At 32.6% G+C, this 12763-nt stretch overlaps 1 protein-coding gene across 1 annotated transcript in view; it reads left to right on the top strand.

The window, feature by feature from the left end:
- The first annotated feature begins 119 nt into the window (after window positions 1-119).
- Window positions 120-12763, top strand: part of LOC129232385 (serine/threonine-protein phosphatase 6 regulatory ankyrin repeat subunit B-like) — a 47199-nt gene continuing 34555 nt past the window's right edge. The window contains exon 1 of the mRNA XM_054866534.1: window positions 120-182. The gene's annotated coding sequence lies outside the window, so the exon portion shown is untranslated. The remainder of the gene's footprint in view (window positions 183-12763) is intronic.

The following is a 12763-nucleotide window of genomic DNA, read 5'->3' as shown; positions in this document are numbered from 1 at the left end:
TTGTGTGAAACCTGTCGGCAAGATGCTAGACGTGAGCCGCGCCTATTAGAGAGGAGAAACCAATTGCAAAAATCTCCTTCTCTCTTTTTCCCGCACCACCACCTAATATAATATAATACCGTATCTTGCGATCTTGCGTTCTCTCCAGGAAGCAATTTAGTCCGGATTCAAGAGTTACAAAGGTACGATTTTAATCCGTTCTCTTTCAAAGGAGTATAAAATTTATTATCCTCTTTTTCAAAAGTGACTTGATTCATTATTTCCGTCCTTTCCGTGTCTCGTTTACTTTGAAATGAAATATGAGAACAAGTGACGCCATTTTTATCACAGTCGGACCCCGATTCAACGAATTCATCGGGACCAAAACTTTTTTACGTAAAATCGGTGTTATTCGTAACATCGGAGTGCGAAATTTTTTTTCGAAATTGCACATATTTTATTTAAAAGCCCCAATAATCAACCGCACAAAAAAATCCATAATTAGAAAGTGTACCCTTTTTACTCAGGATTTCCAAACTTATTTCCCGCTAGTAAATTTGAAACTTTGTTCTACTGAGTAATAGATTCTGACAATTTCACAATTTCCTCGGTACTTGACTCGAAATAGTTCTCCTTCGACTTTATGGAGAAAAGAAAATACTGTGTCAATTACAGCGAACTGCATGCGATATGTTTTTTACGGTTTCCATTCCATGTGAAGCAAAAAGAAAGTTTTGAGGAGAGTTTCATTATCGCTCTCAGCAACAGAATAGCTATTCATTGAAGCATACTTGCCTGTCGTTTTAACATTTTTACTGCTTCGCACGCAAGATGGATATATCATTTGGGAAACATTCCAATATTTTCAACTCAAATCAACAAAACAAAATTTTTTTGGCTGTTAAAATAATTCGTTGATTCAGGGTTTGTTATTCGGTAAATAGGGATTCTTGCCTTCGATTTAGTCGGGGAATGAGAAAAATTCGCTAAAACGGGGAATTCGTTAAAAAGGGGTTCGTTAAATCGGCGTCGACCGTATTCGCTTACTCTGGTAAATGTGTGACTTTGTGGTTGTACGATTCGTTTTCTGTGCCACAGATCGGAAGGGGATGGAACTCGACTTTTAAGCCATCGAATCATTGAACCCATGAAGCGATTATTTATTCCCCCATTTTCGAGGTGCATTCATTTAAACCGGGGTCGGCAAAGTTTTGGACACGACGGTTTAACTTCGGTTTTTACTGTCCGAAACTACATTTTGGAAAAATTGCATTATGTGAGAAAACATTTAATATCAGAATAAAATGTATGTTCACGTTATGGGCAGTTCTCAAAAGGTGGGAGCAAACACAGACTTCAACTTTGAAGCTTCAACACCAAATAACTTTCATTTTAATTAACTCTAAAATTTTTGAGGTAAATTATAATGCTGTATAGAGACAAGAATTGACATAAATTATGGAAAAAAAGCTCTTCAAATGCCCTTAAAAAATATTTTCTTTGCTAAATGGCACAATTTTAGACATACCAAAACGTTAACTGAGCAAATGTACCATTAAAAAAATTTTTTTTTAATTATTTCCATACTTTTCAAAAAAAAAAAAATAAAGGCATGAATCTTACACTGAATAATTTTTTGTTAATATTTTACACAAATAACAAAAGTAAAGACAGATTATTTACTTTGTAAACGATTTTAGAAAAAAGTAAGTTTGAAATTTGATGCATGTCCAAAAGTTACGATCTTTACAATGCTATTATTTGAGAATTAAGTATATGATGTTTTCGTTTTAAAGGTATTTATCGATCCTCAGAATCAGTTTTCAATTGTTTAAAAGTGTTTTCATAAGCTTTTATGCAGTATCTTAGAAGAAAAATAATTTTTCTTAAACATACATGTGAGATGTCCAAATGGCGTTACGATCTTGACGCCGATAATTCTGTCCGTTTATTTATAATTTTTTTATAATCCACTGTCTTCTAACCTCAATAAAAAAGGTTATTATAATGTTATCCTCTTTAATCCGTTGGTATTTTGCATAATTAATGCGTTACACATTGAACAATACATAAATTACAGCAGAAACATGGCTGCTTATGATCGTTACGAAAGCCATTTTGCGCGAAAATCGCCAAGCAAACCTCCGTTGGCGACAACACAGTACACGATAAGCCAAAGGTTACCAGAAGGGAATTCCAGTTTGACAAATGTAGTTAATCGTCAGCTGCACCAGTTTTGGCGACTTTATCACCTGCGCAACCATTTTTTTCCCGCCGCTTTTATAATTTTAGAATATTTTTTTTTCTCTTCTTTCTTTTGGAAACATAATTTAACGATCTCCAAATAGAAATAAGAATTTCTTTTTTCAATAATTTTTTTAGACATCGTTTTAATTCTTATGACATTAGAAAAAATATTCATTACTAAAACTGATGTCACTTTTTACATTCTTTCTTAAAGCATATTTTGTTTATTTTTCCTTTAAAAAAATATATGTCGTATTTATTTGTCTATATTTTTATTCCTCATTTGTCCCAATAAATCAAACTACAAGTTTGTATAATTATTTCCATGAAGCTTTTTTCTACCTTTCATCAATTTCTTCAAAATCATTCCAAAACTTTATTATATGTAAAGAGCAGTATGTATAGCCATTCATAGTACTTCATTAATATCCTCTTTATCATTAAATTGCAAAATTCAAAAAGTAGTAAATAAAATTTTCATTGGAAATGTTAAAAATCAGATCAACAGTTGTCAAAAATGGTGAAACTTACATTATGATGATGTCCAAAATCCGTTACCTACAGGACAACAATGTCCAAAATCTGTTACCTACAGACTGGTGATTTAATTTGCTAATTAACAATTTTTACAAATACCTGCTGTCTTTTCATGTTCATATATTGTGTTCTAGGTATGCATACTATGGAATAAAAGCAAAAAAAATTTTTTTTTTAGCAAATAAGGTAACGGCACCGGTACAAGGGCACCCCTATGGGGGGCAAGGGGGGGCTCGAGCCCCCCTCTTAGAAATTAGAACTTCCTTGTTTTTAGTATTTTTTCTTTTGCAAAAATGTAAAAATATTTCTTCTTCAGCCATTAATGAATAAGTAATTACAAATGTCCAGTTGAATGATTCTAATCTGTCCTGAAATTGGTTTTCATGGGGAAAATATCCTGCTAAACCATGGTTAAAATATCTGAGCCGCCCCTTACAATTTTGCATATGGGCACCCATGCACCAGTAACAGACCAGGGTCCAGAAACAGACATTTCCAATATTACCCGACTTTTCCATAAAACTCCTCATTTCCCATTTTTTAGCAAATGGGGTAATGGCACCTGTAACAGACAAGTGTCCAATAACTGACTGTTGCAAGTTTGGATTTAAATTAGAGACGTACCGAGTAGCACTTTGGCCGAGTACCGAGTACTCGGCAAATTGGCCGAGTACTGAATAGTTACCGAGTACTCGGTACGTCTCTAATTTAAAAAAATAAGAATTCTTGGCAAAAAAAATAAATAACTGATTTTGCTGTGGCCCTTGAATAGGGTGTGACCTTGAATAGGTGTTTTATGAGCCAGATGGTATTTCCAAGGCAGTGGTGGAAGATATGAACATACACCACGAGGTCATTCGTAGTGTATGTTCACTTCAACTTAATAGGGTTTTTGATCTAAAAACAAAGAACTTTTTCAAGAGGAAAAGAAGAACTCTGTCCATGAGTCATCCTTTCCTCATCCTATCTGGTTTCATCAGAATTGTCAGTGTCTGTTACACAACTCTACCAACTGTTACACGAGGAAGTTTTTATGTAATAGTTATTGGCATTTTTTTTAAGCAAAATATTTTTTAAATGAACCTTTATTAAAAATATTATCAAATACTCATTACTTAAACCTCATTAATATCTATATTTATGCATTATGACTCTTGCAGTAAATACTCAAGAATTGATAGATCGCCCAATCCAAAAAAAAGTGGACATGAGGATGAAAATTCAAATTTCATTCAATATGGTTGAAAGTTTGCATACACACTGTTAAAAGTATACTATTTCATATTTTATTGAAAAAAAATTTCATTTATGTTATTAACATTCTTATTTTAATTAATAAAGTGGAACTATATCAGTACGAACTAGACTGCACCAAAACTGCTTATGTTGCATGGTCTATTACAGCTGAACAAATAATTCTAGAAATCTATAAAGTTTCACACATAATCTGACATTCATTAGCAACAGTTTTTTCCTGAAGAGAAGTGTCTACTAATCTTCACTACAAAAGGTAAGCATATTTAATTATTCTTAATTATTGTGTCACACCCGCAACAAAAAAATGCATTTATATTTCCACAGAAAAATTTATTTGCCTAAAAGTTTTGAAACTTTGTATTCTAAAATAGTTTACTAAAGTACTTTGAATAACAAACAGAAAAAAAATTAATTAATGTTTTAATTGGAGTTATTAAGCGTTGCGGGTGTGACATGTTCCTGTTGCGGGTGTGACATTTAGTTAAAGTCACACCCGCAACATCTTTTTAAATTAAACACAAATGTAATTCTGGAATGCATGTAGATGACAGCACTAATGTTTTAACCTTTGGCCTAACCTTTGGCCTTTGACTTATTTGTCTAGACCCCAGTTAATTCAAAATTAGTATCTTTAGAGCATGTGCAGTTGATTTATTTAGTTTGGTATTCTATATTATTGGTTCTCCTAAGAAACATTTTTGTATTTCTTGATTTATAATTAAGGCAACTATTCAATAATAGACCTCAAGATTCAGAAAATTTTCAAGTGGCCAATGGCCACTAGACTCAAAAAATTTGGTGGCCACCAGTTTTTCGGGTTTTGAAAACAGCGCTCTAGTACAAGAATGGGGGGGGGGGGGGGGGGGGGCGATTTCAATTTGTATTTCTTGAAACAAATATTATGAAAGTGATGCTAAAGGAATGCTAACAAGAAATATAAAAAATCATTAAACCAAAAATAAAGTAGTGTACACAGTGAAAAAAAAGTATTTCCCATAAAAATAACAACAAATTCCTTTAAAATCTTTTTGTAAATCATTGCAAATTTATTAAAAATAAATTTGCAATGCTTTTTGTAAATCATTGCAAATGCCATGGTAGTAAAAATCAACATGCACTTTTCAGGTAACTAGTTTAATGAAAAGAATTAACTGTAAGAAAATTAGCACGAAGGAAATCAAAAAAATATTAGATAAACATATGATTTGATTTTTTTCAATAACTGAGATTTTTTTTTTTTTTTTTTTTGGCATAAAAATAATTAACTACAAACCTCCTCCAGTAATATACAATTTGGCATTTACGAAGAATATATTTCCAAAAAAAAAAAAAAAAACATTCTTTTTGCATTATTTGAACTAAAGGTATGACCAAACATAGCGACTACATTCCATACGCAGCATCTCCATGTTAGGGTGACTATAGAGACGTACCGAGTAGCACTTTCGCCGAGTACCGAGTACTCGGCCTTTTACTACTCGGCCGAGTTACCAAGTACCAATTATGTTTTATGAAGAACCACCGACACACATGTGATGAATTTTGAACTTATTGGAATAGTAGTATAGAACTCCTTGTCCATATAATAGTTTTTAAAACTAAATTCCTGCTAAAATTCAATTTACGCATTATATAAACAATTTTGTTTGTGTCAAAAATTTTACAAAAAATTACTTTTAAAATTAAAAATAAATAAATAAAAGGTATCATTAATCAAGTTGGAATTAAAACAAATTTATACCAATCAATTATAATTTTAGTCCGCAAAACATAAATAATTTTAATACAACAAATATGCAGGAACACTGCAGACATGTGTTTCTGCCCCCCCCCCCCTCCCGTTATAAGGAACGTCTTTTTCAGTGCATAACATGTGAGCTAAAGAATGTTAAGACATTCGACAAAAAAATCTGACTTTTGTCGGATGCCTTTAAATCCACGAGCTCCCATGTTGTGCATTGAAAAAGGAATTCCTTGCAATGCCAAAACACATGTCTGCAGTGTTCCTGCACTGTGCTTTTAGCGTTGTTTTATTTCCTTTTATTTTTTAAGCAAAGGTATTTTCATAATTTTTTATAATTAATTTTTGTTTGTAACAAAAATCCATTTTTAACATAAAAATTCCATATTTTTTATACTTTTTTTATCAACTTTGGGGACATTTAAATAAAGATTTATTCCATTAAAGCATTACAAACTTCATTATTCTCAAAATTTAAAATTGGACTTATAAATTTTAATTGTAAATGTTTGCAGAATATAATGTTTGCTCTTTTTTCTATAAATTTTAGTATCTGCCTTGGACAATATTCAATTTTTTGCAACTACTCGGTATTGGCCGAGTATCTGATCAGAATTTGGCCGAGTACCGAGTACTCGGCAAATTGGCCGAGTACCGAGTAGTTACCGAGTATCGGTACGTCTCTAGACGACTATGAAGGGAAAACGATCAAAGACTGGCTATTTGGATTATATTTTAATCTGATGCGATTGAAGATTAAAAAATTACAACAGTTATTCGAATAGAAACTAGACCCCGTTGTTTAAACGATTTTCAATGGAACGTATTCCTAATTGATTGCGAGTATTAGCGTCTACATCACAGCAGAAATATAAGATCTAGTTTATAGAAATATAGTTTTTTTTTCTTTCTATTTTTAATGATATATAGGATTTTTAATGAAATACATTATTTATGGGACAACATGGAACATTGTTTATGGCATAGGAATGATAAAATGGGGCTCACAAGGGAGGGGGGACTTTCTGCCGTCAAAAACAAGTTGCCTTTTCAAGTTTTGAATTAAATAATTTGTCTTCCTATTTTGACGATTGTTTCAGAATAAAGGCTGTTTGAGTTAATTGGGAATCAAATAGGATTGGAACGACCTTCGAGGGTTTATGTAAAAAAACATACAATATGATTTTTTTTTTTTTTTCACTTTTAAAGAATCGAAATTTGCAAAGTATTTTCATACTTTTAGAACAAGATTTAAAGCAAAACATAAACTGTTTTAGAAAAAGATCAATAATTAATCCTTAAAAAGCTACAATTAAGACAAAATAGTCGGTTTTTAGCACAAAAGTGTCTAAATCAATTAGAATTTTAAAAAAATGTTCTGAAGATAAAATTTCGCATTTTTCCAGAAAATAATTACGAATTACCCGGGAAAAAAGAGCACATTTTGCGTTGTTATCAATAGTTTGCACTGCAATGAACATCCAATGCCATTTTCGAAAACTTAGGCTCTAAAAAAGTCTTGTGCACTGCCATCTGGGAATGACCAAATATGGCGGCTACGACAAAAATTAAGAAATAATTTTTTGAATTTGTGGCGTGAAAACAATTTAAAAATAATAAATCTTCGTGAAACTACAATTCAGTTGAAAAGTTTCTAGCACATTTGCGTCCAAGGCAATGAGGATGAGATTAAGTTTTAAGAACGAAATTTTTCATTTCTCAAGAAAAAATTAAATTTTAAGAAAAAAAAAATAAGTTGCAGCACATTTTGCGTTGTTTTCATTAGTTTGCAGTTAAAGAAAACATACAATTCTGGAAACTTAGACATTTAAGCATCGTGTCTACTTCCATCTTATAAATGACCAAAAATGGCGACTACGTTTCATTCGTAGCTGAAAAGACTTTTCGATTAAAAAACGATTTTCCCAATTGACCCTACCATCCGCAGGCTTGTGCTTTAGATGCAGGAAAATGTTTCTCTCCCGTTAAATTTGTGCATAATTCCTGTTCACCCTAGGAATTTTTTTCTTTCGAACTATTGAGGGGCAAAAATGGCGTCCACGGTCCTTTTTTATTTTATTGCCAGCGTCATTTTGCCTCAAAAATTTTTTTTTTTCTGGAAACATCGATAAAAACGAAGATTAGAACTCAAGATACAAAATTCCCTGGGAAAAAAATTGCAAAAAAAAATTTGGGGGAAGGGGGGGGGCAAAATTTGAAATTTCCTTGACATTTTTAACTATGTCGTTTTCCATGACGATTCCAGGTTCTCCGGAGCGTACGAACCCCGTTTAATAACCGTATTTTCCTGTGCATTATCCGCGGACGGCCTATAATCTGCAGGTTCTAAAATGGGCCTGAAGAAAAAAAAAGTTTCGCATAATCGGAGGCGGTGTAAAAAAAATAATAAATTTAATATACCATTTGAGCAACTAAACGTGAAAAGGTTATTACTTTGAAGAAATAATCAAAATTAATCTGAAATATAATCTAAAATACAATGATTTCTTCTTGAAATCATGATTATAGTACGCTAATTACTTGAAAAACAAAGAGTCAAGACAAAGGAGCAAATGCTCTAATCTTGAGCAAATGGCTTCCTAATTCACTGTATTCTTGCTTTTTTTACATGGCCTAAATCGCGTAAGAGGAGCATTCAAGCATTGTAAAATAACAAACATACAGGCAGGCAGTGAGAAAGAACATGCAAGCTTTGTAAAATAAACAACATTTAGTCGGTCATCGGTGAATCCTTATAGTAGGGGAGAGTGGGGATGAATGGGACAAATTTCCCATTTTAATTAATATTCCAAAAATTTTACTTTTTTCAGCTATCTAACAATTTTTAAACAAATATTTCAATGATTTGTGACATATAAATAAATGAATTCAGTCAATTTGTTGTCATTTTAGATAGCTAAAATATTTCTTAACAGTGCATGTATTCTGTCCCATTCATCCCCATAAAGGGGATGAATGGGACAATATTGGGGATGAATGGGACAAGTAAAAAAAATCACTTAACACTGAAAAAAAAAATTTAATGTTACATTGATTTCTTGATTACAAATGTAGGAAGGTATATTTCTCTTTTTCCAAATTGAAATTTAAAAAAATGTTACGGAAAAATATTAGTCAACTCTATTTTACATCATATTGGCCAAAATTTACATCAAATGACAAAAGTCCTTTTGTCCTTTCAGTTCCCAACATTCTAGGCTTAGGCAGTTTCATTATAACATCTTCAAAGTCAACAATACAAATTTCTGGAACATCAGGGTAATAAAACAAAAAGGTGTTTTCTTTCTTTTTTAGAAATTGCACTTGAACATTTTCTACGTTGTTTCTTAAAACTCGAGCAACATAGCATATCACTTTCTTTTTTCCACTAAATTTCGTCAAAATGAAATCATCATCTTCTAGGCCATCTGGAATGAGATTCTGCATTAGATTATCAGATTCACTTTCATCCATAAAGGAATCACTTTCATCATTAAGCGATAAAGTGTCAGTATCATCCATACTGCTGCTTTCTTGTTCGTCTAATATTACTTTGTTTTTGATTTTGCTCCTCCTCTGTTTCTTTGTCTTAGCAATTTCTTGTTCTTCAATGACTTGTTTTTCTGGTGTATCAGTTAGCACACGACAGCGTCCTTGTTTTCTTCCTCTACGTGATGTTTTTCTAGGAGATGCTTTTGGGTATGGGCGAATAGTTGTGAGAGGACTGTCTTCTCTGTTCATTGCAAATGTTCCTGTTGGTGTACTAGGGCTGTTTATGAAATTTGAACTAGTTGAAGGAACACTAAAATCTTGCTCAGCTGCAGACTTGGCAGCAACTAATGGACGATCAGTTACGGAAGCTGAAAGAAAGTCCTCTTCAGTGAAAATCTCAGTGTTGAGGGGATATATGCCAGTCTTTTGGAAACCAGCTATAATGTTGTGTTTTGTAAAAGCAGAAATATATGCAGTATTTGAAAGAGCAGCAATATTATAGATAGTAATGTTTTTGCCTGGATGGTTAGTCATCCAGTTATTCTGAGCAATACGATACCTCATTTTAAACGGACTATAGACTGACACATCGAGGGGTTGCATCCGATGGCTACAGTGTGGTGGAAATGTTAACAGCACAACACCCTGTTCTTTTGCAAAGGAAATAACCTCAATATTTACATGACTGTCGTGATTATCCATAATCAACAGTACTGGTTTTTCTTTTGTGCATTTTGCATGTTTGACAAAATGCTCCATTGCTTTGAAAAAATTTGGCGCAGTCATCCACCCGCTAGGATGAGCAAGACCTAAACTACCCGATGGGCCACTTTCTAGCATAAATTCCTTGTAGTTTACTCGAGGAAATACATAGACAGGAGGAATTGTGTTTCCACTGGCATTTACAAAATTCAGCATTGTTATCAATTGACCTCGTTCAGCTGAGGTGATCTGACCGACTTGTTTTACTCCACGCTCAGCAATAATTTTGGGACACTCAGTCACTGTACTTAAGCCTGTCTCATCACAGTTATAGATATCTGCTGGTTCAAACTTGTATTTCTTTTGCAGAGTTTCAAGTTTCTCAAAAAACGTATTTGTGTTATTTTTATTAAAGCTACTGGCTCTTGACTGGCTTGTACTTTCAGGTGTTCGGATGGATAAGTCTTGATGTCTGGACAAAAACCCTGAAAGCCAGTCTTTCCCAGCAGTTTTATTTTCCTCCCATACTGACGGTAACTTTCCTAAGAATTTAGCATAATCAAAAGCTAGCTTCCTTGTTTGGACAGTGGTTAGACCATAACACATTTGAGATGAAATTTTTAAGTATTCACTTAATTGCTTTTCTTCTATACATGAAAATATTTTCCTATTCCCGACATTTGGATTTGGTACATAGGATTCCAAATCTGTATTTTGTTTAGCTTCTTTTACATATCTGCCTAAAGTGGATTTGGACATGTTGAAAGCGCTTGCAACTGTTCTTAAAGGCATTTTTTTAACAACAACCTCATTTACAGCTTCTTTAATCATTGCTGATGAGCTCCTAACTCTCTCGGTTTTCTTTTTCCAATTCCGTGGCATACTGCAAAAGCAAAAACTATTTATAAAATATATGATTAAAAATGCAGGTAAATATTTTTTAAGCACAAAGCTTTTACAGCACAAGAAATGACTGCAATTAAAGTTATTAACTAGGCTATTCTTTGTTAAAATATTTATGCTATGACTGTAAATAGATTGTCAAGATCAGATTTTCAATGAGTTGATCAACAATGTAGATAAGTGCTTTAAGCGATTTAAAACTATTCATATGCCAAATTTTAGTTCATAAAAAATGGAAAATAGTTTAGTGAATTGAATATTGTAAATTTTTGATGCAAAGTTTTGAAATCAGAAATGCAGGCGATGAATGGGACTGTCCCATTCATCCCCCAAACTGTTGTCCCAATCATCCCCATACCCACATGTTTATGTAAATCAAAAAATAGGCTTAGAAAATAATTATGAATTTTCACCATTTTAATTTTAAATCATAGTAAAATTAGTATATTTCCAACCCCATACAACATTCATAGCCTTAAGTGCAGTAATTTTTAATAAACACTTAATAAATGAAAACACAAAAACTTACTTTTGGTATGGGAAATCAAACTTTGCTCTCTTGTTTAAACCAACATGGAAACAAATGCTTTAAAACACAATTTATTCAGTAGGATAGATGCTGCCATCTGCTAGGTGAAATATCAAACATTTAAATTTTATTTTAAGTATAAAAAAGTCAGTTGTCCCATTCATCCCCTGTCCCATTCATCCCCATTCTCCCCTACTGATGCACTGAAATTCTTTTCTTAGGATCTAAATTAAAAATAACCCCCCAAAAAAGTTGGCGACTGTAGAATTTTTTTGGGGTCGCCAATTTTGAAAACTGAGTCGCCACGTGGCGAGTGGCGACCGTAAATCTTGACCTTTATTCAATAAGGTAAGATTTGTTTTTTTTTTTAAATAAATTTTTAAAAAACCAAAACAATATTTTATCTTTTTTAATATGCATAAAAGTGTATAATTTTGCTTTCAGCATTTGACTTTTTCCCCCTTTACTTTTTAAAACAAATAATGTAATATTAGGGACAGATTATTTTTTACTTCAAATTCAAAATAAATATAGAGAAATAATAAAAATAGTAATGAAACTTTTATTAAAATATTTATTTAAAAAAACTTTGTATAAAATTCTGTCAGTTAAAGTTTTAAATGAATCAAAACTTAATGTTTTTAATTTCATTTGGGGTTAAAAAATTCAAAGAACTTCAAAAAAAAAAAAAAAACATGTTCAACAATATATTCTGGGACTTGTAGTGCTATATTTATTCACTTTACACTTTTTTTTGTTTTTGCAGAAGAATGAACAGCACTGAAAGATTCCGAAATCATCATAAAAAGATGAAAGAAAACTCGGCTAAATACTCGGGATATTTTTGAAAAGAAAGGGAAAGAAACAAAGCAAGAATAGAAATTACGAAGAAAGTACTTTAAAAAATTATATCTGTGGCCATGAAAAAATAGAAAATGTAGAGGCAAAACCAGAATGAGAGGCAGAGAAAGTGTAGAGAGAGAAAGAAATCTTCGACAAAAGGGGCCACACCATCTCCAGCTGTAGAAACGGAGTCGATGGCAATTTTTTGAAGAGCTCAAACCTTTGGTAATGCAATCCATAGACAGGTACAATCTTCTGTTAATGTCATACAACCATAAAGACTACAACATTAAAATTGCATGGTCATACTTTGCAAGGACTCATAGATAAGGAGCTGTGGATGGTGTTGGTGCGGTAACGAAAAAAAATGGTGTCACTTGCCGTTCTACAGCGTAGAGCAACAGTCAATTCTGCATCGGATTTTGCCATTTGAGCAGAAAAGGCTCTTAAAAAAATCAGAGTGCTTTATTCTGCGGAGAGCGACATCAAAAAAGATGTTGCAAAAATGCTTCACACACGCTGCTGTCTTGTAC

The sequence above is a fragment of the Uloborus diversus genome, unplaced genomic scaffold, assembly GCF_026930045.1.
Source record: "Uloborus diversus isolate 005 unplaced genomic scaffold, Udiv.v.3.1 scaffold_12, whole genome shotgun sequence".
Lineage (NCBI taxonomy): Eukaryota > Metazoa > Arthropoda > Arachnida > Araneae > Uloboridae > Uloborus > Uloborus diversus.
Note: the sequence above shows the minus strand (reverse complement) of the source record. Positions and strands in the feature narration are given on the sequence as shown.